This window comes from Callospermophilus lateralis, unplaced genomic scaffold, assembly GCF_048772815.1.
Source record: "Callospermophilus lateralis isolate mCalLat2 unplaced genomic scaffold, mCalLat2.hap1 Scaffold_260, whole genome shotgun sequence".
Classification (NCBI taxonomy): domain Eukaryota; kingdom Metazoa; phylum Chordata; class Mammalia; order Rodentia; family Sciuridae; genus Callospermophilus; species Callospermophilus lateralis.
Window position 1 is genome coordinate 197,022 of NW_027513384.1, and position 27,421 is coordinate 224,442.

The 27,421-nt window shown below is 31.9% G+C and overlaps 1 pseudogene; it reads left to right on the top strand.

Moving 5' to 3' along the window:
• LOC143387339 (cadherin-12-like) overlaps positions 1–23,519 on the top strand; it is an 80,177-nt pseudogene extending 56,658 nt beyond the window's left edge.
• Positions 23,520–27,421: the final 3,902 nt, after the last annotated feature.

The window sequence follows — 27,421 nt, forward strand, 5'->3', positions numbered from 1 at the left end:
TGCATTTTGAATAAAAAATATAGTACAGATGTTCTGTAAATGAGCTGGCTATGCTACAAAAACAAACCAGTAACACTTTTTCCAAAAATAGATGGACATGAGACTGGGAATCATATTTACACATTAAGAGAGGAAGATTTGAAATGCGTTCTCAAGCACATCACTGCTGTTTGTCAGCAGGTTCTCAGTCTTTGCAGAGGAAGCCTATGAGAAAGTAGAAAAGAGACCTCTCCTTAAAGGTGTGGTGTTAGTTAACTTTGGGATATTAGATAATTATGCTATGTTACCAAATGCTTCAGAATTCAGTCACATAGAACACCAACATTTATTATCTCATTTATTCATTCATGGGTGAAATGAGTCCTCTAAATGTTCTCTCATTAGACCTTAATTAAGTTCACTCCATAAGTGATATTATGATTCAGTTTCTTGTAGGATGATGGACTTGAGACTTAGAATCTCAGAGGCTGTTGTTCCCAGGATGTTCTCAGTTTCCTGTAAATGAGAGCTTCTAGGGCAGTTTACAACTCTCAGTCAGTGCGATCAAAACAAACACAGGAGACAGAGAATGTGTGAAAGATCAAAATTAATCCTTTTTGTAATTTTTTTAGACATTGATGGGTCTTTATTTTGTTATTTATTTATATGCGGTGCTGAGAATCGAACTCAGTGCCTCACATATACTGGGTAAGCGCTCTACCACTGAGCCTCAACCTGAACTCCATGAAATTGAACTTTCTATAACCTACTCTGAGAAATTGCATCACATCGCTTTTGCCACATTTTGGTTCAGTAGAGGCAAACTACTAAATCTAAACAACATGTAAAAACAGAGAGTAAAGCAAGTGTGTAAAAAGAAGGCAGTGATAATTATAGACCATTTTAAAAAGGTTGACTATTTTATGTGACTCTTGGCAACTAAATAAGTTATTTTAAAAAGAAGAAAATTTAGGAACCATATTATCTGGCCTCTAAGTCCTGAAAATTTTGTGAGAGAAGCAAATATCTGGTGAAATGATTTAAATGCCAAATCAAAATAAAAAGTGTTCTCACTATATCCCATATAACTTTTAATTTAAACTGAGTGTTTAAAACATTAAAACACACACACATACATTGTGTGCATGTAAGAACAAGGAACAATAAGTCCTACCACCACATAAAACTTTAAAGCTTAAAGAAACTTACGGAAAAATGTACCTTGTCATAGGGAGAAGAGGGGATTACAGGTGGGGAAACTGCTTAAGCAAAGTCATAGAGGTATCAAAGTTCATGTTGAGATCAGATCCTGCAACCTTTGTGGGACAGTTGGATGTACAGAGGGAATAGAGGGGAAAGATTGTCTGTAGTCTCATTCAGCCATCCAAAGCTTCACTGAGAATTTAGTTTTTCCAATATGTTTGAGTCTACCCTCATTTTGTTGTTTCTACCTGTATGTCCTTTGCTTAACACCTTTCTAAAAGGCATGTATTTCTCCAACTTTTTTTTGTTGGTGGATTTGGAATGCATTTCTTTAATCCAGCACTGACTGCCTCACAGTGTATTATCTGGTTCACTGTGATTGACCAGGGAGCTGGTGACAAGGGTGAGTTGGAATTCTTTGTGGTGTCTGACCAGCAGTACTCTCCTACTCTCCTTCCCCCATTGATTGGATCACTTTTCAAAAAAGTTATAATATTTCTATGCATGCTGTTGAAAAGTAATATCCTTGGGTTGCCTTTTTTTTCCTACTATTGTTCCTCTACTCCCCAACTATGATCACAAGTATCACAGTCATCTGGGATAATTTTTTTTATAAGACAGATGTTTGGGTACATTCAAGTCACATTGGATCAGAATTTCTGGGATTATTGTCAAGAAACCTGTACTGGAAACAAGCACCCTATGTCATTAAACAAACATCAGGTGGGGAAACTGCTTAAGCAAAGTCATAGAGGCATCAAAGTTCATGTTGAGATCAGATACTGCAACCATTGTGGGACAGTTGGATGTACAGAGGGAATGTTGCCAAATTCTCCAGTGTCCTAAAGATGAGCACAAATTGAGGGAAATAAAAATTTGAAACCTGTCACTACTCAGCAGAGATGAGGTTTGATGATGGCATGGAGCAATTGCTTATGATTCTAAGCCCATGTCATTTTTTCTTCCATCAGTTGCCCAGATAATTAACCTTCTCTTACTTTTCATAGAAGCCTTTTCATAGATTCCTGGTAGAATCTAGGTAGTTTGTCTACCATTTTCTAATTTTCTTTTTTTCTTCCCCCAAGTAACTATTTGAAACTAATTTGTATTCTCAAATGAAAATAAATTTTATTTATACTAGAATTGGCAACATTTCAATAGTAGTTCTAAGAGTGATACTGTGAAGAATGAATCACTTGTAAAGTTTTCAAACTATTTCATAAAGCTCTGCAGTGTATCATATAACATGGAAAAAATAATCATTAATGTTATCTCGATCATCAACTTAATTTAGAAATGTTTACATTTTGCTCACTATTATATGCTATGCAAATATAATAAAATCCAAATTTATGTTGTGAGAGCTTATATTTTATTTTAAACCTTCAACTGCTTATGATTATACTAACATAATCAAACTGCTAAAGAGTACTTTAAATCAATATAATTGCTTCAACAAAATCACATGTACAACATTAATGTCAGCCTTATTTTTTACTTAATTAGTATCAGTTTTCTCAAGAAGTAAAAACTACATGATGAACTTTTCACCTAATTGCTGAAATCCATAAACAAATATATATTTATACAAATATGATAAAGTTCCATTAACACAGAAATATTCCTTTAACCTGACAGAGTTCAAGAATAGAAAAAAAAATATCAAAACTATTACATTGACATGATATATCATATCTAATATATTTGTAGAGTGATATTATCAATTTAGCATGAACTTTTAGAAGAAATGTCTTTATCTTATACATCTTTGATTCCAAGGTATATTACTCATTATGAACTACATGGATATGTTTGTAATTAATATATTGTGAATGTTCAACCTTTCTTGAAATATATTACATATTAACAATTTAAGTCACCAACACTACATTATACCTTCTATTCATTAGAGTCTCAAAACTATTCATCATGAGTATAAATAAGACAGCAATATTTTAATATTTTTTCATTTATTTATTCCTTAGTATATCTTAACATGCCATTTTTAATGTTTATAAAACAAAAAAAAAAACTTCATTAGATGGGCTTATGGAATAATGACCATAAAGCACAGTATACTGTAAAAAATAGCATGTTAAAATGTCAATCAAAAGAAAGCAAAGAAGGAGGGTGCTGTAGGAGCAGAGAAAGAGGTATCAGGGAGTACCTCCACAATACTGCTGCATGTTAACTATAATGTCAGGGAAAAGATATTAAAATTTTAGTATATTGGATACTAGAAATATCATCTATTTCATTCTTGATTGGAAAAAGCACTGATACTAAGAATAAAGTAATTGAATATAAAAGAAATAAGTATATGGAAAATATTTAGGGTGAGTAAAAGGTGACACTCTTTTGTATTTGTCTTTGTCTCTTTCCCTATACTTTTCTCATCCCTATAATAAAGATAATCAAGGTGAGAAAAAATTAAGGTTTGTGTTCTGTTCCAGCCTATGTGATATTTCAATATTATTATGAAGAGGTAAAAGCTGAAAAAATGAAATAGATGTATGAATTGTATTTTTGAAAATGTATGCTGATTGAAGAATAATTAAAAGGATTTAAGAAAAGCAGGTTTGGAGAACAGTAGAAAAAGCTAATAAATAATTTTGTTATAATTTAAGACAAAAACTTGAGTGTTCTATGAAGCGTTGACAGTGGATGAAAATGGAAAGATTAAAATGATGAAAATTGAAACTCATTTAATGTTAAAATACAGGGTGGGGAGTGAGACATCAGTATTAGGGGTCAGGTTTCAGGTAGGAGATAGGAGTAAGGGGTGCAGTAAACTGATGTAGAACAGAGAAACAGAAATAATGGTGTTTTGCAAACTCTGAGCTTAGTTTTGAACATAAAGGGTAGAATATGCTTGCTCCTCATACAAATCATTGCCATCATTTGTGTATACTTGTCATAATTCAGTAACAATTTAGCTTTGAAAAATATATTTGGTGGGGCTGGGGTTGAGGCTCAGTGGTGAACACTCACCTAGCATGTATGAGGTGCTGTGTTCGATTTCAGTAGATATATGTGTTTACCAACAAAATAGATTATAAGTGAGTATGAAAAAGAAAAGTTAAGTAAACTGAAAATGTGCCCTTAGAAGAAAAAGATGATGAGGAGGTAGAAGGACAAACAAGACATGAATGCATAGAAATGAACAAATATTTTTAGGAGCTATAAACCACATTTTGAATAATCAAGAAATTATAGAAGAGGCTAAAACACAACTGATTATTTTGTGCATTATATTCTTATTGCTTTTGCATCTTAGTTGATTATAATGAAAGAAAACTACATAGAAATATAAACTATTAATGATTTATTAAATCTCTGTAACTGGGTGTTTCAGAAATTTAATTACTTACCAAAGGACATTTGTTCATTAATTTTGGTATAAAATCATCTTTATTATAAAATTAATATTAGTGAATTTTATGTGTTTTCAAAATTCAAATATTTCAAATTACTTATTGTTCATTTATTAATTTTATTTACATTTATCTTTAACTAATACATTAAGGTCTAAAAAGTATACATATTTGTGGAATAACAAGTAATATCTCAAAATCTTTGAACTTATGTAATATTTATATCAGGATCACTATATCTATTGCCTGGACATTAATCATTTCTTTATGGTGAAAACAGAATCCTTTCTCTAGCTTTCTGAAGTATACAGTATAATTATCTCTATTTCTATTTTTATTGTCATAAGTAATAGAATTTCATTTTGTTTTCATGGCTGAATAATATTCCATTGTAAATATCTACCAAATTTTCTTTATTTATTTATCAAGTGTTGCACTTCTATTGTTTCTTTTGCTTGGCTACAGTAAACGTGGCAGTGTATTTTTTTCTTTTTGACATACTTATTCCATTTCCTTTGTGTATATACCCAGGAGTGGAAATATTATATCATATGGTAGCCCAATTTTGAAGTTTCTGAGGGATTATTATTCTGTTTTCCTAAATGGCTGTACTAGTTTACATTCCCACCAACAATGTACATGGGGTCCTTTTTTTCTATTTTCTCACAGCACTTGTTATCTTTAGTCTTTTGATGACAGCATTCTTGCTGGGATGATGAAATGCCTCATTGTGGTTTTGATTTTTTTCCCTGATGATTAGTGATGTTTAGCATTTTTTCTTATTCTTTGTTGACCATAAAATATTAATCTAATGTTGTTGTAATTATTATAGAGGCAGTAATTTGAGAATAACCTTTTATATTACAAATGGTTTTACAAAAAGTAAAATAGAATTGATAGGTGTATAGATTTTATTAAGCATGGATTAATTCAGGGAACATACACTGAGAACCTGTCAACTCCATAGAAACTGTTTTAGTTTTTCAGCCTAGTCTGTTTTTAATACTATATTTATTTGTTTGTATATTTAATTGAGTATCATGTAGTAGCACTGTGTTATATTCTAAATGTCAAGATAAATATGGCACAGTTCTTGTCCTCAAGGAATTCAAAGTATCTAATACTTCATATTATTTTAAATTTATATATATATATATATTACTCTTCATACAGTTTTCATTATGAAAAATAAAAAGATTAGTGGTATTGTTAGGGATTTTTTTTTCCTTTGGAGATCACATTTTGTAACCAGAAGCACAAAAGGTAATATTTGACTTTACCATAGGCATCTATGAATAATTTAAATCCTTTTTATGGATTGCTCAGTCTAGTTGCAGATCACACCACTAAACAGAGCTATTATTAAACATAGTTTAACTTGACTTGCAATTTAGAAGTGAACTGGTTTAAAGAGGAAAGCCAAAGAAAGCCTTTACTATTCACTCATTTACATGTATCATACTCAGTTTGTACAATTATAATTCAGTTTTTGGTATAAAAGGCTACAATTCCAATTTTGAAGTGATTGTAGTTATAATTTAGTACACAATCACAAAATGGAATTTTCACTGATATAGCTATTCCAAGCTCTTGTCATTTTTAAATAAGGAAGCAAAGTAGCTCCCATGTTTATTAATATAACCAGAACCTGGTATTTGTTAGAACTTTACAATTTTCAAAACATTTTGTATTAGACTTCTCACTTGGTTCTAAGAAATGTTGCATTATTTGACTATATTTATTGAGTATCTACAGAGCTGAATACTGCAAAACTCTCTCTTGACTCTGAAAGGGGTTTCCCCATAGCATGGTGGCTGGAGTGCATTATGAGGTGACTTGTGGAAGAGAGGTGATAATTGCCTGGGCAATCTCAGGCAGCATGCCTTCTTGCTCTTCAGTTCCTTCATAGACATCTCAGATCTCAGGATTTGATAAAAACACGGAGGAGACTCAGAATTCTGCTTTGGCTTCTGCAGAAATCTTAGGGAAGATTCTGCCCATTTTCTCACCTATTCATAGATATAAAATTTTAAAATTTTGTAGATCACTAGGACACTATGGCAAATTTAAATCTGGTACAGAGTCTCAAGGTACTATGTAAAAGAGAGCTCTCCATAAATGTATCGCCTTAGGTTTTCTCTCTATGAAACCACTTGGCACTGACAAGACCTGGGAGAGAATAGTACAGTTACATGAATTTTACATTCTCTTTAGGTAACAGTCTTATTTATCTAGGATTATCAATGTTATATATAAAGAATAGTCACTAGTGACCTGTTTCTAAAAAAGATTTCTGATTTAATTTCCAATTGATAACAGGCAGACTAGAGTTATGGGAACATGAAGGGAATAGTTTTATTAAATGTACTAATTGTGTTAATTCCCACATGCTTTCTTTTTTAAAAGCCAATTTACCTGCAGTCCTGCCTGGCTTAAGTTGACAGAATATGTTAACAGTCCTCAGCACACTATCTATTATATAAAGGAAAAATGCAGACCCAAATGCCAATTAGAATACAAATTATTCTCTCTGAAAAGGGGGGCTTTTTACACATACCAGATCCTATAACTCAGGATGAAAAGTATGATCCACCCAAATCAGAGAATCTATAAGAACAGCTTCCTGTGAGTACAGGCAGCTTGGTCCAAAGTGACCTACAGTTGTGATGACAGTGAGGACTTGAAAGTCCAATGTCATCCTGCTATCAGTCAAGACAAGAGGTGGACCTAGGTAGGATTCTCTGGAAACTTCCCTGGGATCCCCAATAAAATTAAAGACAGGAAAGGAAATATTCTTATTCTCTGAGAGGACCAACTCAGCTTTTGCCTTGAGAATGTTCCCCTTTCCTATCACCACCTAGATGGACTGGCGATGAACAGGGATCAAAGGAGCTGACTCTATCAATAACTAAGAAAATGGTTAATTAACCACACATCACAGAAACATAAGACAGGATGTCTCAGCTCCGTGAACCCAAGGGTCAGCTCCAGCCCTGGAAAGACAAAAGAGTGAGCACACGGGAAACTTTCTGTTTATTGGGGAAAAGATATTCAAGAATATTCCACCCAAATAAGGCAAGGATTGGGTTTCAGGGGGTTGCCCATTCCCACTAGGTAACGCCCAGGTAGGGCTTGAAGTGGGTTCTGTTGCTGAGCTAGGGGGTAAAGGCCTTTGTTTATAAAATATACTGGTCTGTACTTTTGCTTTCTTGTGAAGTTTCTGTTTGGCTTTGTTATCAAGTGATAAATGTTTCCTCTATTTTGAAGAATTTACACTATTTGGTTTTTAAACGTTTGATGGAATTTCTAGTAAAGACATCTGGAAAAAGGCTTTTAATTGTGAAGAGATTTTTCATTATACCTAAATTTTCATACCTGTTTTAGGAACACAAATGTCTCCTATTTCTTCTGTCAGTTTTGATCATTTGAATCTTTATAAGAATTTGACCATATTTTTTTTTACTATTTTTGCAATAAAATAACTTATCATATTTCTTTACAATATTTTGTTTTGTTTATGATTAAAATATATTTCTTATTTTATTCTGATTTTGGTAATATTTTTTTCTTTTTCCTTATTTTAAAGTTGTACTTTAAATATGAATAAGCAATTCTAATTCTCATTCACTGAGTGACCATGAGAACGGACTGCAATATCGTTTAGGATTTGGACAAACATCTGACAAAATATTTTGAAGGCATGAGAGACAAATACAGAATACTTTCTTTTATTTCTCTTCTTTCTTTCTTTTTCTTTCTTTTTTTTTTTTGGTACCAGGGATTAAACTCAGGGGCACTCAACCACTGAGCCACATCCCCAGCCCTATTTTGTATTTTATTTAGAGAGAGGGTCTCATTGAGTTGCTTAGTGCCTTGCTATTGCTGAGGCTTGTTTGACCCTCCTGTCTCAGCCTTCAAAGCAGCCATATGTGCACCCTGCACCTGACCAGAATTATATCTTGGTTATCATAAATGGACCACAAATTATTAATTAGCAGATAATTAAAATATAAACAAAGTAGACTAATGATAATGGAAATTTAAACAGTCTATTAGGAACATCACAATTATGTGTGACATCAGTTGTTTAATGTTTACTAAGCCAACAATTGAATTTGTTTTTTAAGTATTAAATAATAACTAAACCCTGTATAATTTTGTTGTCAAATATTTGGTCATTATACTCTTGCTGAATCAAAGTTAAATGAAATTTCATTATTGCTCTGTGTAATATAGATTAGATGGGTCAGAAAGAAAATATGTCATTACTTTGTCAACATACTTTAGTAAATTATATACCTAAATGAAAGAATGCTGCATTACTTTTATAAATTATATACTATGGCAAAATTTCAAGGCTTATTAGACTTCAGTAGTTCTCAAACAGAGATGTTCTTCCTACCTAGCTTGGCACTAAGGAATTCAGTATATTGTTTTTAAGCCCTTAATTATGAAAAATTAAAAATGTATTTAATAGAGAAAAAATAACAGAATTAAATCCATAAACCCATTACTCATTTTCAGCAATATGAACATGCTGTTTTTATTGTTTTTCCTCTATCTTTGACTGAACATTTATTTTATGGCTTTTGCAATGCTGGCTTCTGACATTTAATTTCAGGAAATCTAGGTGTCCTGCAGTGCACAGAATTGTTTCACACAACAAAGATTTGTCTTAGTTAAAACGCTTAAAGCATCCCCTGGGGAAACATTATTAATAATAAGTTATTACAGTATTGATGTTTTTTTGTGAAAATTTACTCATAGAAAACATCAACTAAAATGACATTTTAGGGCAATAATTCAATAATTCAAAGAATACCCAGAACTTTTGATGAATGAATGTAGGCCTGAATTCATTTTGATAATCTTTTTATATATTATAAAAGTAGATTGTTAAGATAAATACAATTGAGGGATAAGACTTGTCTCCTCTTGAAGAAATTCCCTCTCATTCTAACCTAATGAAATAAAACTCCTACCCTAGAAAAAAGTGGAAAAGAAATTCTCCTCTTCATGTGGGCTCTGGACTTGAACCCACTTTACCATGTAAAATAGGAAGTAGACTGTTTCCCATTGTCCAGATGTTGAAAAGGTTGTCATTCTTCTTAACAGCAAAATCTAAGACATAATATAAATTATTTATCTATTTTAAGTGGCTGTATAATTATCAGTGTGCTTTTTAAAAATAATAATAAATAATAGAATTGAGAAGCACTAAGGAGCCAGAACATCTGATTCCAAGTCAGCATTTTTACCTTCAATTGTGGTTTTTGGAAAAGTCACAACTCGCCAATTTTTTTAAGAGTTCCATATGCATAATAGGGTTGATGATAGTGTCTATATAATAGTTACCATGAACCATAAATGAGTTAATCTGTATAATGTGTTTTAGAATGTTGTTGATTCATTGTTTACTTTTTAAAGTATTAAGCATTTGTTTTATTTTTATTGTTGATATACAGTTTCTTTAGAAATTTAAACCAAGTTTAGCAAATTTACTGACTTTTATCCCTATTCTGCACTACATAAATGTAAGTACTAATAAAATAACTGTCTCTAGCTAATCTCCACAGAATATAACTGGTCATAAGAATAATAAGAATTTCACCAAAACATTGAAAGTTATCTAAAACATCATCTTATTTAATACAACAAATCTATGAGGTAGGAATTATTGATATCCTGTGTTTTGTATGGGGAAACTCAGTGAAATAACTGAATAAGAAAGGTTCAATAACTTTTGAAAACTAAGCCAAAGTTTTTCTTATCAAATAAGTTAGTATGCTTTCACCAATATCAATGTCTACATCATATGTATTTTCACAATCATTCTTCAAGATTAACAACATATTTTTCATAATTACACCAAGTATCCTCATTTCATATATTTTCTGTCCATACTGGTATACATGAGTAGATTTCACAGTGACATATGGCAATGTGTAGATATTTTTTGTGTTAACATTCAACATTTTAAAATTTCTTTCTACTGAATTTTATAGACTTATGACAATCAGTCATTCAAAATATTTGTGTACTCATTTCTTTAAAGCTTTCCAGATAGAGGTGTATAAGAATATTTTGAATTTTCAATAACACTATAGAAGAATTTAACTTCTTCTACAGAAGAATCAAGACAGAATGTATGGTAGAATATATACGTCTTTCAATTTTCATACTCCTGGACTTACATTTTTAACTCCCCATTCTTCTAGCTGTGTGATCTGGGTAGACCTTTGAAAATTTGAGACAACTGATTCATCTTTAAATTCTTAAAGGTAAATTTTGTATGTTGTAAGCTAAAACTTACAAAATATTAAAGTATTATGTTATAATTTATTAAACTAATTATTTATAACATAATACTTTTATGTTTTGTAAGTAATACTTTTATGTTTTGTAATAAATTATTTAGAGCATTCTTCAGCAAATGACAGGTAGCAAAGGGTAAGTTATTAGGTTGAACCCAAACCCTGTGATGGGATTTTAACTGATACCTTTTCAGTTGAGATTTATTTTGATACTGTAGAAAGAACCTGTTCTCTAAAAAAAGTTTGCTTATTCTTTTCTTTCATATAATCAACAATTAATTTCAGGATATCCTAGCTTTCTATGATATTCCTTGATTTTACTCCCTTAAAGCTATTTTTCTAATTATAACTTATGTAAATCAATTTCTCTTTCTTCTTGATACTCATCATTGTTTTATTCAGGAAGAAACTTCTGAGATGATTAATTTCAAAAAGGTCATTTATGATGTAAAACATGGCAGAGAGTAAAATTTTCACTACATTTATAAAACTTAGAAAACTATATTTTTTAATCTAATAAAAATATTGCTAATGGCAAAGATTACTCTTGTGAACTAATCCTGGTAAGATAGGTAGGTCATTCCACCAGAAATGCCCTAAACCTATAAAATGCCAGCTAAGTGGTTGGTCTTACCTAATGGTGAGTTTCAGGGATGAACCCTGGTAATATGCATTGTTTGTGTTCTGACACCTAAGCATCAGTGTTGCACTGATGTTCTTTATTGAAGAAAGAATAACTAAAACAATTTTAATCATAATATATGTTTTTATGTTTCAACAGTTAATCCATTATTAACCAGCAAAGTCAACATACTAATTAATGTCTTAGATGTCAATGAATTTCCTCCAGAAATATCTGTGCCATATGAGACAGCCGTCTGTGAAAATGCAAAACCAGGACAGGTATCTTAGAAATAGTGTGAATCAAGAGTATATAAAACTATTGGTGGTACACACTTGTAATTTCATTGACTTGTGAGGCTGAGAAATGAAGATAACAAGTTTGAGGTCAGCCTCAGAAATTTAGTGAAACCTTATTTCAAAAAGAGAAAAGTGAAATGTAACTCATTGGTAAAAAAACCCTGGGTTCAATCCCAGAACCCACTGCCCCATGCCAAAAAAAATGTTTAAAGACACATCATATGTGTATATTTTCAACTCTAAGTCCAGACATATATACATGTGCATATGCTCATATTTCAGAACAAGTCCTCATAAAATAAATCATAAGAGATATTAAACTTGAGTGGATTATGGTGAATATGGATGTGAAAATAATCCCATGGGAAATAAAGTTTTGATTTCCTAGTACGTTCTTTGGATTATGCATTCTTCCATTTTTGTACTCTCTTACTGTGGCTTTTCTAAAGAACTTAACTGTGAGCAAACACTCTATGCTGATATATTGATGTAAACTTCAATCACTTTTAAATAACATAACCACTTACTTAGGTAAATTGAATGAGTTTTAATTCTTGAAATAAATTTTACATTTGAAACAATATTTTTAAAGGGCACGCTTTAAAATTTACTGTCTTTCAATTTGTGCATGTAATACTACTTAGTAGATTATTTGTCCAAAAGCTGTGCACCAGTGATATGTACTATCAATATAACTATTATATGAAGTTTAAATAAAATTTAGAGCCCATGTTCACTCTAGTAACATTTCAAGTGCTCAGAAATTGTATGTGTCAAGCAGACACCATTTTGGTGAGTAAAGTTACATTTTCATAAGCATGGAGACTTCTAGATTGACTGTGTTGTCCCAATCATTCATAGATGATGTGAGGAAATCACTAAATGAGTTACATTACTACATATTTTCATCATGTTACCTCAAATAAGAAATCTGCATCATTAATTTATAATAGTCACAGAATGGATTAAACCTTATCACCTTGAAAGCATCCACAATATGGATGTCTGTTTCGCTTGTTCTGCTCCAATGTTTTTAATAGTAGATGCTACATAAGTATTTGAGCATAAATTAATTTTTTTGATAATTGGAAAATTAAAAGAAGTTTACAAAACTTCTACAAATTAACTATTTTTTTCACTTTTGAGGAGCTCCACTGTGCCAAAGTATATTAAAAAGCCATTTTTTGTCTTCTGGATACATAGGAATATCAATAATATCAGACTAATCAAAATCTTATAATGCTCCAAATGAAATTAGCCTCTGGGAACAGAGCTCTATTTAGCTCTATTTGTCTAATAAAGTAAAAGATTTGAAATACTGATACAAGTCCATGTTACTAGAGATCAACCAGATTTTCTTATTTGTGGACAAAGTAGTGAAAAATCTGTTGTGTTCTTGCGAATTCTATATCAAAAAATATCTTTTGGGTTTTTGTGTCCTACTCCTCAATACTTATGTTCAAATCACAGTGCTGAAATGTCCCTTGAGTTTGCAGGGTGTGTGATATATTGCCATTTTCTGCTTTGGGTACCCAACTATAGTGCCCCTGGCCTACAAACCATGCATAGCAAATAGCTCTCTCTTCTGGATTATTCTTGAATATATATAAAATACATATATGTATATATATATATATATATATATATATATATATATATATATGTGTGTGTGTGTGTGTGTGTGTGTGTGTGTGTACTTTTCTAAAAAGGAGAGAAATAGTAGGGAATAAGTTGGTCTTATGTAAGCCTGTGAAAATTTATGTGAGAGTTATTTTCTTCAGGGCAGTGCTATCCAAATAACGTTTCCAGATAAATGAATGTCTTTAATAGTTTCTATATGCTGTCCTAAGATGATTTTCTTTCTTCAAAAATATGTTCTTGATATTTTGTTTTTAAATATTTTTTTTAATTTAATAGTGGCACTAGCTAACAACATTAAGAAAACAAAATAAAAATTGACAATCAAATATTGGTCCCTAAGTAATGTAAAGAATTTTAGGGGTGAAATTCTATGATTGGAGTCCATTGGTCTGAGTCAAAAAAGTTAATTTTTCAGGATATGTATCAAGATTCTTTCTAAATTATTATATTCCATTGTCTAATGATGAATTATAAAAGTCTCATTTATGACAATTATACAAGGAAAATAAATTCTGTGCAAAGAGTTTGCACTATGGTAAGAAATTAAAATTTCAAATCCAGAATCCAAAATCCCTAATTTTGTTACTAATGCTGCACTGATACATAAATGCCAATAACAACTGTGATTCATCTATCTATTATTTAGGTATCTCTCTGTGTGCCCAAATATATGGGAAGGTAAATTGTAGTCCGGAGACTGGATTTAACCAGGAATAAAAACCAGAAATAAAACAAAAATCAAAAGCATCAGTTTAATAGCATCAGCCATATGATGAATATTTTACACAATTATGGCAGGTTACCATAATTGAATATAACGTCTTCCTCTGCCAGATTGAAATTTAGTTCAAAAGCATGATCCTCTGATCAGCACATATCCTTTGTCTTTTCCCACACATGCTTCCTGAAATTAGTCTTTCTGGCACACAGCTATTGGATATGTTGATTCAAAAGTGCCTGGAAGCCATTCTGATTTTGTTTTGTTTTGTTTTGTTTTTGGTGAAATGGAATCCATATTCTTGTGCATGCTAAGTAAGCACTCTACCACTGAGCTGACTGTCTAATCACTTAAAGCCATTGTAACTTGCTTATCTATGTAGTGAATTATGAATGTTATAGTTTGGTTCTGACAAATTACTTTTTGATTATTTTCAAATTTAAGAGCATCTTACTGAAATATCAGGAATTTAACTAGACTATGTGCTACTTTTGATGACAGTGAAGAACATTTTTTGAAATAGAGATTGTAATGCTTATTATGGAAATCTATAAAAACATATTTTTGTTCCTAACCAATGAAGGAAAATTAGCGTAACAACAGAAACAATATACACATTCTTTCTTTGTTTCCCATTGTTTTATACATGAAAATAAAACTCATTCTAACAAACAACAGTTCTAAAATTTTGCTATTTCTAGCACTTTTAGATAATCAAATATTTTGTTTCCAGTAAGCAGCTTCAGGTTTAGGCTGGAAAGAATTTAATTCATCTAATTTAAAATGCAAACAAGTACATTTTAATTTCATTTTGCTTATTAGTGAGAATTTTCAATGCTGTTAAGCTTTTCAGTTTCACATATATTGATTTAGAATTAACCTGTGTCCTATAATTGAGCCAGCTATTAAAACCTGTAAACATTTAGAAAATTGTTAAAAAAATTATGTGTGAGTAATTGGCCTGTTGAAATAAATTCAAAAAGTATAATTTCTGTAGCATACTTCATTAAATGGATTTATAAACCTGTTATGTAAAGTTCCTTTCAAAACTGATTGACTTCAAGTTTAATCTTTACTTTGTTTCAGATAATTCAGATAGTCAGTGCTGAAGATCGTGATCTTTCACCTGCTGGGCAGCAGTTCTCCTTTAGATTATCCCCTGAGGCTGCCATCAAACCAAATTTTACAGTCCGTGACTTCAGAAGTAAGTATAAACACTTAAAGATTTACCTTTTTCAAGTAGCTTTTTCACAGGGCACACATAGAGGAATCAATACTTTTCCTAAAAGCATTCAATTTTGTAAAATAAAGAAATCCACATATGAGAAATCCAACATTGCCTAAATAGTAATAAGTTAAATATTTAATCTATATGGATCTATCTAGAAGGCCAATGTATTTCCACCATACAAAGGAATGTCTCTTAATGAGCCATGCATGTAAAAAGCTACCAGACAAATTGAAAGTCGTCCCTATCAAATATATCCTTTGGCTCCCATGCATATTTCTTGTATATACAAATAGGTAACTCTATAGTATCTGTTTTATTTTAATAACACTCAGTATAGCACTGGTTACTAATGTAGATATTGTAATCAGAATGATTCCCAGGCCATACCAAAATGGTTGACGCTCAGAAAATTGTACTAAACGATGAGAACTTCACCCTACTTGTATTAAATTCATGTATATGAAGTATAAAACATAATGGTTATAATATATTTCTGCCACTATAATTTTAGTTATCCCCTCATATACCATGTTTACACTTACTTTCTACTACTATTCTGGCCAACATTGCTACTACTTCTGCTATTACTATTGCATGTGACACGATTATGTCCACTACAAAAAACATAAAGAATACTGGATTTCAGATGCTTCTCAATGTATGATAGGATTATGTCTCCATAAACTCATCATAAAGTTGAAAATATACTAAATTGACAATGCATATCATATACCTACCCTACTAAACATCAGGGATTAGCATATCCTATCTTAAATGTGTTTAGAACAGTTTGTTAATCTGCAGTTGGTCAAAATCATCTAACAGATTGTCTATATTAGAATAAAGTTTGGAATATATCATGCAATTTTTAAATATCATACTAAAAATGAAAAGGGTAACAATTTCATACTATGGGTATGCTTTCATACAACATATGGACTAAAAATATTTAACCATGAAGTTGGGAACTGTCTATATTAAGGTTTATGTGTTCTCTATTAAGTAATTGCAAATTATAGTTTTGCTTTTTGCCTTTTTGTTTGTTTTTGTTTTTTGCTTTGACATTTTTATCTCTTAATTTTTTTTGATTTTATAAATAAAGTGACCACTGGAGTTTAAACTTCAGGGGCACTCGACCACTAAGCCACATCCCCAGCCTTATTTTATATTTTATTTAGATACAGGTTCTTACTGTGTTGTTTTGAGCCTTGCCTTTGCTGCGGCTGGCTTTGAACTTGTTATCCCCCTGTCTCAGCCTCCTGAGCCACTGGGATTACAGGCATGTTCCACACTGCTCCTGGCTTCAAAATTTCTATATGCTAAAAAATAAGAATTAAAATGCCAATTTTTATAATATTGGGTAGTGAGAAGCTAAAGTTTTAATAAATTCTGTTTCTAGAACTAAGTACTTAAATTATAATGGGATGATAATGATGGTGATTATTGGTAGACGCCCAAGGATGTTTTGAGAAAACTGGGTTTGCTTTAAATAATTAGAGAAAGAAATTGGAGTACCCATGTATTGTCACCAAAGAAAGTTGAGTGAGAATGACTGAAGAACAGCTGTACATGAAACAGCATCCCAAAGTTGAAGGATTTTATGAATAAAACAAGCACATGTTTTATCATGAAAATTGTAACACTTCTGAGAACAGAAGTAGACAATATTTATAGTTTTCAGTTAGAGCAACCCATCTAAAATAGAGCTGTCCAAAACAAATCAGGTCATTATGTTCACACTATTTATAAATAAGCTAAAGGTATAGTAATTCAAATAGAGTAATTTTGTAAGTCATTGAAAAGTTTATGCAACATTATAACATGTTCAGATTTTCATTTTGGGAAGATCAGTCTTATGTAATATGGAAAAGACATGAGAGGGAGAAAAGATTAGTCCTGGCACCTTTGCATTATCGTGTGAGACTGGCTGTGAAGATGAAGACAAGAGGATGGAGAAAGAATTCATAGAGCCCAATGCAGGATGCCCTTGGTTTAATTCATGAATATAATGCAGACAAATCAGATTTCCAGATCATAAGATTGACGCTCATATCACTTACTCACTCTGAGTATCTGCTATGCCCCCCTAATCCATCTTTGTTGGAAGACCAAGATAATCATGATAATATGGACCAGACCCACTGGTCTCAGGAGCAGTGTTTGCTTATAGACTGCACATATACCTGCTACAGAATTTAATGTCAATTATTGCTCTTCTTTACTGCAAGCTATATTTGTACACTTTTTAGGGTACAGAAAATGTTTTAAGTGGGGAAATGAGGTTTACTATATCTTTTTTTTCCTCACTATTGACAATGTACAATTTTCATGCAATCTATTTTCAAAAAATAATAAACTGAAAATAAATATTTTAAATATCCCAAAAGATTCTAGACACTGTGGTGCATTTCTGTAATTCCAATTATTCGAGAGGATGAGACAGAAAGATCACAAGTTTGAGGTTCTGCAAACTAGCGAGACCCGTGTCAAAATAAAAACATAAAAGGCTGGGGAAGTAGCTGGGAGGTAGAACATTCCTGAGTTCAATCCTCAGTACTGCTACACAAATAAAACTATTAATTATTTTCACTCAGGTTACAACACTTAATCTTTGTTCCTTTTCCTCAGATTCATGTAGAAAAACATCAAGTGCTGAAGATTTTAGCATTGCTTCGACTAGTCTCCACTTTTCTATCCTTATTGTCCCCACAATCATTTGACACATAAATTTAATTGGGAGTATCCTAGTAGACACCTGGCATTTTTAAGTTTTGTTTCTTAATTTTAAAGTGTTATGTCTGCAATAATAACAAAGTAATCTTACCAAAACAAACCCTGATCTTATCACATGTATACTTTGTTCATCAAGGTACTCCATTTTTCAGTAACTTCTGTTGGCTCCATTGAGTATCTACAAACAGTACAATGTAACATAATGGAAATGATAACATTTTTAACAGACTTATATTTTATTGAGTAATATATTTTTCTAATTTTTAAATCTATTTTCAAGTGGGAATTATGAATGTTAATATATTGATAAATAATAAACTACATGTCAATTTATTTGTAAAAATAAAACATTTGGGGGGAGTTTATTGGAAATAATAATGAAGAGTTTTCAAATAAACTAAAATTTATGCTTTCATGTATAGAAACATATAAGAAAAGAGCAAATGAATGCAAAATAATATTTTCAATTGAAACATTAATTAAATTTATATGAAATGGAATTTTGGTGTATTTTATTTCTACAAATATCACTACTATTAATTTTATTCAAGTTAAAATGATTTTCCTTTGTAATTACATTAAAGTGGTAATAGTTCATGATTTTCACAAATTGTTATGTATTTTTACATTTATAATTGGAATGTATTTTTCCATCTCTCTTTTTTTATCTGATGTGCAAGAGTGAAAGCATTTAAATACCTACACATGCATACACACACACACACACACACACACACACACACACACACACACACTCATACCTGCAGTTGTCTGTTGGTATGTTATGGATTAATTCCAGGACCCTAACACCCATAGAGTCCAAAGTTTTCAGAAATACAAATTTCTTATAAAGCATTTCATAGTATTTACACATAATCTGTGCACAGCCTTCTGAAAAATTCAAATCATCTCTATGTTACTTATTATACCTAACACAATGTAAATGATACAAAAATAAACAGTCAATTTTACTCTTTATGTATAGCAATGGACATTTTTTTCCATTGCTTGTTTTCTCAAATTTTCAATCCATGGCTATGGAATGTGTGAATATGGGGGGTCCGTATATAAACATGTTTATTTGTTTATGTATAAATGATCCATGTAAAACACAGGACAAATCACAAGTTTAATCTGAAAGAGTCAATAGATTTTTTTAAAAATAATCTTTTTAGCTGCAGATGGACACAATACCTTTAATTAATTAATTAATTATTTTTTTATGTGGTTCTGAAATAGAACCCAATGCCTCACATGCTAGGCAAGGAAGAACTCCACCACTGAGCTACAACCATAGCCTCCATCAATAGATTTTTAATGAATTTTAAAGAATAGATTCTTATATAAGATATTCAACAGATTAATGCTTTAATTTTTTGTTATGCTAATATGTGTGGAAATATTCTTTTCCTCAATGACATTTTCATATAAGAAAAGAAAAAAGAGTAACCCAACGACTTCTTTTCTCATAAAACATTCTGTATTTTTTTCCAAATACGAAAGCTAATTCTTGCAGCAGACAAGATTAGTGTTTCCTCCTTCTTTAAGGATTATTTTTCTGGCAGTTTTCATGATGATATATGACATAACTAATATAAGGTTGCATTTTACCAGTTCAAGAAGGTCTTCTTATACTTAGTGGATACCAACTTAAAGAATTGAAGTGAAACTCACAGTAACCATGTTATCTGAATGTCCTGTTTTGTAGACAACACAGCTGGAATTGAAACCAAAAGAAATGGATACAGCCACAGACAGCAAGAGTTGTATTTCCTCCCTGTTGTAATAGAAGACAGCAGCTACCCTATCCAGAGCAGTACAAACACAATGAGTATTCGTGTTTGTAGGTGTGACTCTGACGGTACCATCCTGTCTTGTAATGTGGAAGCAATTTTTCTGCCTGTTGGATTGAGCACTGGCACTTTAATTGCAATCCTACTATGTTTCATTATACTTTTAGGTTAGTTTCAACATTGATCAAGTTCTCTCTCACACACTCCTATGTCTCTATCTCTGTCTCTCTCTCTCTCTCTTTCTAGAGCGGGCATGCTCTCCCTCTCAGTTTACCATGTAAATAGATTTTTGTTCAGTGAGCTGTCACTTCTTGTTATAATTTATCTATATTACAATATTTTGTGAGATATATTTTTTATTTAATCCCTCATAAATCACATAATTTAAAATATAAAATTGGATTTTCAAGTTTGTGGCCTTTGCAAAATGAGATTCTCTCTAAAAATATCTATTTTTTGGCAACAATTTCTCTATCTCTGTCTCTCTCTCTCTCTTTCTAGAGCGGGCATGCTCTCCCTCTCAGTTTACCATGTAAATAGATTTTTGTTCAGTGAGCTGTCACTTCTTGTTATAATTTATCTATATTACAATATTTTGTGAGATATATTTTTTATTTAATCCCTCATAAATCACATAATTTAAAATATAAAACTGGATTTTCAAGTTTGTGGCCTTTGCAAAATGAGATTCTCTCTAAAAATATCTATTTTTTGGCAACAATTTCTCAATTCATTTTATATTCTAGTATTACTACAATTAAATAAAAGATCCTATAGTCTTCTAAGAAATGTACTAGGTGAACAAAAGCTCTCAAATTCTGAAAAGAGAAGAAAGAAAAGGGCAGTAAAGAAATAGAATATAAAGGAATCCCCAAATTTTATTTTCTTCAGTTAAAACTGCCTTTCAGAAGCAATTCTTCTTCCAATTTTCCCACATCCCCTCACATCAAAATTTTAACTATTCCTACTCTGAAGAAAACTGACTAAAATATCTAGGCACACAACAAAGGAAAAGGACTGAAGTAAAATGTGTTCACCATCTCTGTGATAGTGACTGTCAACCAATTTCAGGGCTTTGCCTCTCCCATCAACTGTTCAGCTTTTCTATTTCACTTTCTAATTTATTGCCATATTCACACTAGTACAGAGAGATTTCAATTTTGCATCACTTCTTTAAAATCAAATTACAACAGATACACTGGTGGGCACTGTGGGATAAGTTTGTATATGCATATTTTCCATTCAGGAAAAAATATTCTGAAAAAGATGAACACTTTCTAGTAACTATAGGATAGAAAGCAAATCTGTTAAACCACTTGTAGGAGGTAGAACATGGAGTAAGGAATTCGATGATACCTTGTGGGAACATGCCTTGAGACAAATGTTCATGCTGTCTTGAATGATAAAGTTGTAGTCCAATTTACATGTGTATTATTAATTACATCTAAATAACTTTCATAAGCATAATGAAATATTATGTCCTTATAATTTATAATAAATAATTATTAGTATCTATTTGTGCTGTTGATATAAAACTTAAAAGAGCACATTCAAAAAAATTCTAACATCTGGAATTGAACATAATCAATTAGGTTTAAGTTCAAATCAAGTGTTCCTTTCTCATTCTGCTCATTTGTCTTGTGACTACTAGAATGCCAGAGTAATTCCATAGCAATTTAGCAGCTCTGCACTTTCCCTATGACTTAGGGAATCCCAAAACCTAGGAGACTTGTTTGATTTCCTGGGGAGAAATAACCGAGTTTTATCATGATGAAAGAACTCTATAGTTCTATGACAAGAGTCTTCCAAACTCTTCCAATATAAGTAAAAAGGATTTTGCTCCCCTAATTATTTCTAATTGATTAAAATGAGAAGGCACATTGGGAGTGTATTGGTCAATTTTATTGCTACCTTGAAACAGGGTAGCAAGTAACATGTCTGCTCATCATTACAAAGCCCTGAAATCTACCATGCACTCCTTCATTCTATGCTTCCTAATGCCTGCAAAATACCTGTGCTATTCTAGAGGCTGTGAATTCACTCGAACAGAGTAGTGAATATTGGCACTCTTCATCTTTCCATGGTGTCTGCTTAAATATCCACTATTCTTTGACTTCTGTAACCAATCACAGACTTCACTAGGTCTGCCATTTTCATTTCCTTTGTGAGTTGATGGGAAGCCCAAGAATTCAGTGTTACTTGATTTTCTTTTAGGTGGACTTCAGGGAAGTCTATAATAGTCTGCTTTATTGCCATGATGACTCCTAAACCAGTTTGCATTCAGGAATTCTCTATGAGGCTTTCAGTCTCTCACATACTTCCCAGGCAATCAAACAACAGTCTCTTAGGTTTGGGGATTCTCTAAGTCATAGAGAAAGTGCAGAGCTGCTAAACTTCTCTCAAAGTCCCAGTGTACAGAAGTCCTCCCTAGGTTCCCTCCCTTCTTCCAATCCCCTGACTCTAATTTTGGAGAAAGTGAAATAACCTAGTTTCATCATGATGTATTCTTCTCTACTCTCTAGTTTTATGACAAGAGTCTTCCAGACTCTTCCATTGTAAATCAAAAGGATTTTGCTCCCCTAATTATTTTTAATTGATTACCTCAAAAAATTATTTATTTCATTAAAAACACAAATTTCCAATTTCCAAATGAGAATACTACAATTTGGAAACTAACCATGATAATTACATCTTGCAGATGATGATGATATTTAAGTTTTTTTTTTTTTTTTTTTTGGTATCAATTCTTACAACTCTGTATGGTTAGAACATCCCCACCCCCACCCACCCCGGCATTTTTGTCAAACTGAAATCTAAAATATGGAAATATAAGGGCAAAAATGATATTTTGAATAACTGTTCTGTGGTTTCTTGTTATCATTTCCAAATAAAGTTGTTGACTTCAGACAATGAGAAAAACATAAACACATACGTGCTCCTATTGATTGTAGTGTTTTTAATCTAAGTTTGGAAACAGCATGCCTTGATCAATTTTAACTTTCTTGGAATGATAAATGACTCATCTGCCTTCTTTTCCCCAATTGCAATTTGTCTCCTCTCAGCCATAGTTGTGCTGTACATCGCATTGCGCAGGCAGAGGAAGAAGGATACCTTGATGACCTCCAAGGAAGACATAAGAGACAACGTTATTCACTATGACGACGAAGGAGGTGGAGAGGAGGACACGCAGGCCTTCGACATCCGGGTGCTGAGAAACCCGACAGCATTCGAACAGAACAAAATCCGCAGGGATATCAAGCCAGACTCACTTTGCCTGCCCCGCCAGAGGCCCCCGGTAGAAGACAGCACGGACATCAGGGACTTCATCCATCAGAGGCTGCAGGAGCACGACCTGGACCTGCTGCCCCGCCCTATGACTCGCTGGCCACCTTCGCCTACGAGGGCGCAGGGTCGCTAGCCAGGTCGCTCAGCTCCATTGACTAGCTGGCCACTGATGCTGACCAGGACTACGACTACCTGGCGGACTGGGGACCGCGCTTCAAGGTCCTTGCTGACATGTTCCGTGAAGAAGAGAGCTACAACCCCGACAAAGTCACTTAGGGAGAGGCGGAGGCTAGGTGCAGAGGAGGAGAGATTTTTTAACAGGAGCAACACAAGTAGACATCAACGCGCGCGCACACACACAGGCTTTATAATGCAGGATTCTTTTGACGATCTGGTTTCTAGCAAGTGGCTGTATTTATCACACTGTCAGTTTTGGTTTATTGTGTTGACACAAGATAAATCCTATAATATGTACTTGCTTTGTTTTGTTATTTCAGAAACACGCTGAGACATGCTCAGGCCTATTAAATACGATTTACTGATATGACAACCTACAACGAAGAGAGCTATGTGGCATCACGGTGGAAGAGTGTTAGATTTTTCTTAATTCCACTAAAGTGCCTATTGAAACTCTTATCATTTAAAGTGGTGTACCCTACACTCTGCTGTGATGTGGTTGCAGGATTCAGTGATAAAGAGGAATAAACAAAGACATCTTCAAGGAGCAATAGCACCCTGCTGACTCTTCTCATTCCTTTTGAGACAAAAAGGAAACTCTGATCTCCATCTTCTTATAATTCAAAGGTGTTTCTTTTTAAAACTGTATGCCAAGACATATTTGCTTTTCCTACCCTTTCAGAAAATTGAAATAAATATAATAATATCAAATTAAATATGTAAGCCATGAATTTGAAAAGCAATGTTTGATCGTAACATCAGTTCATATTAAAAAATGTTAATTAATATATTAGTTTTTTTCCAAAAAAATAAAATTTTAAAAAAGAAATGGAAAAAAATCCCTCTTTATAAAGGGAGGCCTCAGGGCTAAAATTCTACATTAAAATAAATATTGGTTTTGTTTTATACTGTAGTGGTGTGTGGAAATTGGTTTTAAAAAGTCACTAAATCATTTAAACTCTCAGTTGTAGATAAAATACCAGCTTCTATTTCTATGAATATTTTCAAAGGGAACAACAACTATTAATTTAAATAGAGAAAGAGCAATTCATTACAGTTTCTTAGATTTTTATTACATTCTAGTGATTCTTTCTTGGCCAATGAAAAAAATACATATCAAATAACATAGGCTAGATGCACAATACATCTCTAAATATTTTTTATGTTTTTGAACAAATAAGTCAGGGACTTCAGAATGTTGAATCCAATGACTAAATCTTAAAAGGGACACAAATGCAAAATCAGTCAGCTGATGCACTTACTAACATGTACTTTGTGAATGCCATTCTATACTACAGCTCAGAGTTAACTCTTTGTTATCTCACAAAGAACAATCCTCAGATTCATCATCCTTTACAACTTCCCTGTAAATAGATTTTTAATTTGATACAAGTTCCTAAGAAATATTCAATTTAATGAGCATATTAGTAAACTTCACTCATGTTAATTTCAACTGGATTGTATACTATTTAGAAATACACATAACAGATATTAACTAATTAAAGTTGTATATTTCTCATTATTAAACCTATAAATGTGTCTTCTGAAAGATAAACACTATGTATAATTAGAAAATTAAAGTTGTTGTAGTTCCATCTGAAATCTAAGATCAATATCTAACTTTAGTTTTAAAATATCTATGAATATATTTAACATTTACAAGATCATAAAACCAAGAATTCACATATGGGAAAATCACGTGGAAATATGAATAACTGGTAAATTATACTCAGCCATATGCACACACAAATGCTTACTTTAAAATTATCTATTATTGATACTATGGCAATGGGATCCTTCAAATCTGCATTTCCCATCTTTTTCCTCTTTCTACCAGTTGCATAGTTTCCTTTTCTCCTTCTGAGGAATGACTGATGAACTTGCTTTCCTCTACTCATCACCCAGTTTTTACTTCAGTCTCATTCCTGAGAACTACAATATTCATGTAGTATAATACTTTCTAATATAGTACACTTTGGGAAATATTTACATACTTTTTTAGGAAGCTTATAATATCATCATCTTTCCCAAGAGAAAAATTAAGATAATTTCTAGATTTGCCCACACAACATGATTCACTATGTAATGAAGAAAAACCTCCTGAAGAAGGTTAATGTGCAATATCATTCCCTTTTGAAATGATTATTATTGGCAGAAATTATTGCATTTGACATTTTGTAAAGGAATATCATTGGATCTAAATTCAACAGAAGCCATGTGATGTGAAGAAAATTAGGAGGGGCAGATTATGTGAAACCATGTGACTAAAATACTAAGCCAAAGTATGAAACCTGTGGATCTTATTTTAATCATATTAATAAATTTTATTTTTAGGACATCTCTCTCTTTTACATTTTCAACACTATTTGTGTGGTAGGACTACTTTAACAAAATATCAAAGATTGAAATGCTTAACAAGAGGTGCTTTTCCTTACAGTTCTGGAGGGTTGGTTTCTTCTGAGGCCTTTCTCTTTGCTTTAGGATAAATTCTTTGTTCTGTGTTTTTACATTGTCTTCACTCTGTGTTTATGTTTTTATTTACTTTTTTAAAAGAACCTGCTGAATATTAGATTTGGTCTTAGTCATGTAACCTCTTTTTTACCTTACTTATCTCTTCTAGGTCCCTAGCATTGAATGCAGTCGCAAAGACAAATTAGGAGATAGATTTCAGCATAGGGATTTGGCATATAACAACAATACAGATCATCACAGCAACCTTTTTTTTTAACCAAAAAAAACATTTGATTTCTAATAGCCAACCACCCAATTATGTCAAAAGAAAGTGATGAAAATAATCTTCATTACAATGGGAAACTAGAAAAATTGATATGGGGAAAGAGATCTGTTAGTATTAACTAATTAGAAGTGTTACAGAATACTTTTTTATGCTATGACAAAAAAGAGATTTAATATATCAATATTTTTATTTTTAAATATTTTTTAGTTGTAGATGGACACAATACCTTTATTTTTAAATTATTTTTATGTGCTGCTGAATATAGAACCCAGTACCTCAATGTAGCAGGCAAGCACTCTCTCACTGAACCAGAAACCCAGTCAATTTTTTAAAAAATTTATATTAACAATGACAAAACTTCATTCAAGCTATAAGCAATATAAAATTATTAATAATTTATATTTATATGGGTAAATATTGACTATTAACTATAATTAAACTATAATTTTATTGTCTTGCATATGTATCTTTATAGAAATATATATGTACATATTATATATAAGTAAGCATGTTACTTATAAATTTTTAAATATACTACCTTTGATTTTATTCAAAGAATATTTATCAACATCTAGCACTGAAACTTTGTGATTGATACACTAGAAATAATATAAAATTGCTTTTGTACCAAATTCTGTCTCTGGCTAGTAATGTCCAAGGAGGCAAGTTCCTTCTTCATCTCTCAATGTTCTAGTGGTCACTGTGGTAAATTTAATTTGTTGCACCCTAATGTTTTGTAAGCTTCCTCTGAAATTTATTGGCTATTAAATTCTAGCTATAATCACAAGTCCATTAAATCATTTGTGGATTACAAAAAAATCTTGAGACTCATAGAGATCTTTAAGTCATAAATCACAGAAATCTTTGAAGTATGTCGTTGATTGATCATACATTAAAATTTTCCACTTGTATCACAGAAAGGAGCCATTTTTAAAATACAGATGCGGAAGTTCTTTAGGTGTGCATAGGAAGAGAGAGAAAATAGTACGAAAATAGCTACAGCCCAGATCTTGAGGCAAAGAGGAAAAATAAATCATCGAAAGGAAAGATTAAAAGATATTCACTATTCCCTATAGAAATCTTTGCAAAATTTTCAATAGCTATTGTATAAAACTGAGAATTACTAATAACAGATGTAACTGCATATGTATTATATGTGAGGTGGTCAAACTGTGACTAGAAATAAAAACGAGGTGATAAAAAAATCAGTAAACAGTCTCAGTATCCTTCCAAAGAGTATGCCTGTACAATGGATCATTGTATAAATCACCCCCTGCTTGAAAATATCTATTTTTGCCTCCTGAACTGCAGCAGC